Source organism: Rattus norvegicus, chromosome 1, assembly GCF_021556685.1.
Source record: "Rattus norvegicus strain SHRSP/BbbUtx chromosome 1, alternate assembly SHRSP_T2T, whole genome shotgun sequence".
Lineage (NCBI taxonomy): Eukaryota > Metazoa > Chordata > Mammalia > Rodentia > Muridae > Rattus > Rattus norvegicus.
The window spans coordinates 97612980-97618163 of NC_141534.1; positions in this window are offsets into that span (position 1 = coordinate 97612980).

The following is a 5184-nucleotide window of genomic DNA, read 5'->3' on the forward strand; positions in this document are numbered from 1 at the left end:
GGAGTCCTGTTACCTTGGGGCCAGCTGTTCCCGGAAGAAAGTATAGAGTGGGGGAGGGGGAGGTGTTCCTACTACCGAGGGCACCTAGGGAAGGCTTCCTTCTCTCCCCTTCCTCCTTCACTCTGCTCGTTCAGGCCTCTGACTGGCTGTTGCTTGTGTTGGCCTGTAGTGTAGCTTTGGCCCTGTGCTTCCCAGAACTTGGTCTCCAAGTTCAGAGACCATCCGGACGGTCAGATCCCTCCCCTCCTCTTCTCGCTCTCGTGCACACCTCCATCCCACATCAGCATTCCACACAGAGTAAGTGAGGTGGCTTTTTCCCTCTTGCCCACATTTATGGGTGCCCTTGTGAATGGCTCTACGGCGTGGAGATTTGCGTGAGAATCGCCCGCATAGGTTGTGGTCCTGGAACACTTGTTTGCCAGCTGGTGGCGCTGTTCTCATGAGGTTGTGGAAATTTCAGGAGGAGGAGGAGCTTGCTGGAGGAAGTACGTCACTGGGGCGGGCTTTGTGAGTTTCTAGCTTCTTGTCACTCCCCCGCCCCACCTCTCCGTTCCTTTCTCTGTTCTTCCTGTGTGTGTATGGGAATGTGACCAGCCAGCTTCCTGCTTCTGCCACCGTGTCTTGCCTTGCCTATTGCCAGACCTTTCCCACCATGATGAATTCTGTTCCCTCTGAAACCATATGCCAGATAAACCCTTTCCTAAGCTGCTTTTGCTTGTATTTTAGCGCAGCAACCGAAAAGTGACAAAGCAGTGCCCCCTACAGGCAAACCTTGGGAATGCTGGGTTGCCCCCTAGTAGTGGTCTTCGGGAATCTCTGGCAGCTTTGAGAAGTGAAACTTACCCAAGGGAAGGAAGTAGGTTGCCTGGGGGGGCACCCGTGAGCATATCTTGTTTCTGACCCCTTTCTGTGTCTCTTTCACCCTGCTTCCTGTACTCCGTTGGAGGGAGAACCTTCCCCCTACCACACTCTCCCACCAGCATGGTTTTCTATCCAAACACACAGGGGCCAAGTGGCCATAGCTTCGATCCTCTGAGATCCTGTTCTTTAAGTGTTTCTATCAGGTCACAGCAGCCAGAAAAGGAATATTAGGCCGCCTTAAGCCACACCCCATCCCACTCTGCCCTCTTCTAGAAGCCAACAGGACCTTCTGTTTGGAACATACCACTAGGTTCTTCCTGCAGTAATTTTCCCATGTCGCTGTATGCAGCCAAACAACGTTGGCTTCAAGTTGTTCTTGCTCTTGAGTGTTATAAAATTCAGCCCTATCATGTGCCATTTTTCTAAGACATTTTTTTCTTATTTAGCACTACAGTAATGCTTCTTATCTTTGCGAAAATGCTTCAGAGTGATGGCTAACACACAGTTCATGGATACGGTGGACAAAGCTGTGTTTTACATCCTGGGTAGAACTGCACAAAAGTTCACTCCTACTTAAGGGGTAACGCTAGTTACAGTTTATGGATTAATCATTTCTAGAATTTTCCATTTAATATTTTTAGATTACTACTGTCTAGGGATCATTCATTGAAAGCCTAAAATGTGAAGCCACAGACAAAAGAACCAGAGTACTTCTAAGATTCCCCCTTATGTCTTTAGGTTAGCGCCTCTTCATCTATTTTACCCGGTGTATAATATTCCATTGTAGGAATGGATTACAACTTATGTATTTTTTCCTATCTGTAGACAGTGCACTGTTTTTGTTTTTTACTGTGATGAACCTATGGAAGTAAGAGGTCTATTCATTGCCAGCTACCCCTGCCTCATCTCCATAAACCTAATTCTGAGTGTTAGGGCTGGACCTGTTGATCTGCTATAAAGCTCTGAACTACGAGAATGCTTCAATTACATCAGCCCCATAATCAGTCTTGGTATTGAATGATGTCATCGTTTCCTCTTGCATCGAGGAACCTAAGAGTCAACTTAAGTTCTAAAAGAGGGGAAATTAATAGTGAAAAACTGACTGTTCTATTCTATTCAGCCTCCTTTATGACACAGGCCTTACCCTATTGTGAAAATCTGAAACCCCAGACCTCCAAAATGATGTCCCAAACTTTGTTTCTTACATTAAAATTATTAAAAATGTTAATTAAAATCACTTCTGGGCTCTGTGTAGAAGACATATATAAAGTACATAGTACATTTTGTAGTCCCATCTGGATGGATAGCATATACTGCATGGATACTCTGGGCAAAGTTGCGGTTCACATCCTGTGTAGGATGAAGCAGGTCTGCATGAAATTTCATCCTGCTAGTGGAACAGAACACAGCTTTCTATTTAGAGATAGAAGATAACACATTATATATACACAGATATTCCAAAAGTCTCCCAAAGTAGATTTCAACCTCTAATGAGGTTTGCAAAGAACCACAGCAGTGACTCTCAATCTGAGGGACATAACCTTTGAGGTTCCTATTATCAGACATTTTGCGTACCAGTTATTTATATAACACTTCATAACAGTAGCAAATTAGAGTTATGAAGTAGCAACGAAACAATTTTGTGGTTGGGGTTACCACAACATGAGGAACTGTACTAAAGGGTTAGGGTTAGGGTTAGGAAGGCTGAGAACCACTGCGCTATGGGGCCGATGTTCCTCATACGTGCATGATCTGTGCCTGTTAATTTGTAGTGAGGAGGTTCAGCCTGTGCTTTATTAAATGACGGGCCAGTGAAGAAGTGAAGAATTTTTTACACAGAAAAGCTGGGGACCAAGAGTGGGTCAAATGCTTGCTATGTAAGTGTGAGGACCTGCATTTGTATTCCCAGACCCCAGGTAAAGTCAGACATGGTGGCAAGTGTCTGTAATCTCAGTATTGCTGTGTCCGGGGGAAGACAGAGACAGGAGAATCCACAGAAACCAGTGGGGCCAGCTAGCAGTGCTCACAGGACAAACAACGAAAGAGGGACCCTGTCTCAAAGTGGAAGTGATCAACACCTAAGGTTGTTCTGTGACCTGCACACATATGCTGAAGTGTGCACACACATTTACATGTGTGCATACACATACACTCACATGTGTACACACAAAAGGAAAAATGTTTTATAGTAAAATATTGAGAGGTTTGTGGAGAAAAGCTCATTAGAGGCTTCGTGAGAACACAGAAGGGACAGTCTAGTGGGCACCTGGTAAGAAATGGTGACCCTAGGGGTTGGGGATTTAGCTCAGTGGTAGAGCGCTTGCCTAGGAAGCGCAAGGCCCTGGGTTCGGTCCCCAGCTCCAAAAAAAAAAAAAAAAGAAAGAAATGGTGACCCTGGGAGTCTATAGTGAATAGAGAGTGACCATGCTGTCCCATGTGGCTATTACACTGTTCTTCACCTTGGACCTGACACATCAGTTCCCAGAACACACATGGCATGCTAACCTGGGGTTAGAACTGTTAGCACAGTCTACTGACTCCTTTGGGAGAGCTGGTCTTCCAGTTAGTGTATACTTCAGACATAATGGGACCCCAGAGAGAGAGAGAGAGAGAGAGAGAGAAATCCCAAAGACCTTGATTTGTTTTTTTAATCTTTGAATCTGATGACCTTGGGAACTGGAGAAGCACGTGTAGTGGTTTGAATGAAAATGGGTTCCATAGGCTCACATATATACGAATGCTTGTACATCATGGAGTGGAACTATTTGAGAGGGATTAGGAGGTGTGGCCTTGTTGGAGGAAGTATGTCACTGAGGGTGGGCTTTGAGGTTTCAAAAGCCCATGCCTGACCCATGGTATATTCTCGGTCTGTCTGTCTGACTGTCTTTCTGTCTGTCTGTCGGTCTGTCTCTTGGTCTGCCTGTGGATCAGGATGAGGAGGTAACTCTCAGCTACTGCTCTAGTACCCTGTGTTCTTCCATGTTCCCTATCGTGATGCTAATGGACTAAACCTCCGAAACTGCAAGCCAGCTCCAATTAAATGCATTCTTTCATAAGATTTGCTTCCCTCGTGGTGTCTTTTCGCAATAATAGTGCACTGACCAAGCCAGCACATATGTGAGGCTGGAGAAATGGCTCTGTGCTTAAGAGTACTGACCACTCTCACAGAGGACCTGGTTTGGTTCCCAGCACCCACATGGCCGCTCAAAACTGCTTGTACCTCCAATTCCCACAGATCCTGTGTCCCTGACCTGCCCTCCTTGGGAACACGGTATACATACATACATACATACATACATACATACATACATACAGGCAAGCACTCATATGCATAAACTAAATAACCAGTTTTAAGAGAATAAACATATATATATAGAAGTAAGATCTTAGACCCAGCAGGATAACTTAAGAAACACCCCTGTTTTCCCAATATAAGCTCTGTGGCTTGAATACTAGCCCTCTCTGCTAATCAATTTCCTGTTACTGTCACAGATACCCCAAGTGATAATTATCTATGAAAAGATTTGGGAGGTTTCTGTCCATCATCTGCACTGCTTTGGCCTATGATGAGCTGGCATTTTGAAGGGAGGTACACGGGGGAAACTAGTTACCTTGGGGTCCAGCCCGGGTCTCTTCTCCATTTTGTCAATGGCATAACTTCCTGCTTCTAGGCCCTACTAATTCCTAATAACATCAAGCTGGAAAGTGGGTTTTGAATACTAGGCCTTTGGGGGACACTTCTGTTGTAAATGATAGTGCTTCCTCTGTATGGAGTCTTCCCACATTCAGGGGAGTGTCATGCCCCGGAGCCCCAGATGAGATGGGACCGAAGAGTCCGTGTCCTTCCTAGAATCCCCTACATGAAGACGGATGAGCAGCTAGCCTCCACCGTCAGCCATCTTTTTTCTGAGTGGGGGCGTGGCCATGCAGGCTCGTGTAGTTCTGATAAGCAAACAGCTGTAGCAGAGCGGCCACACGCCTCCATTTCAGCAAGATCTGTATCTGTTTCCAGCCAACGAGGGCTCTGCTTTGGTTTGGTTTTCTTATCTTTTTCCTGAGTACTCACTCCCACGCACAGTTTTGAAACCCGGCCACACCTCCCCGGCATTCTCTGTATGTGAAAGACTTCTGTATCGAATGTGTGTGGTTTTGACCAGACCCTATTACATTCTTACTGCTTGGGAAAGTCCAGAGTTGTTTTTATTTTTAAGAAGGAGGGGGCTCGCTATGTAGCCAGGCTGGCCTTGAACTAGTTATTCTCCTGCCTCAACACCCAAAGGGTTTGAGATTCCAGACAGACCTCAGCCACTGCACCAGGCTCCA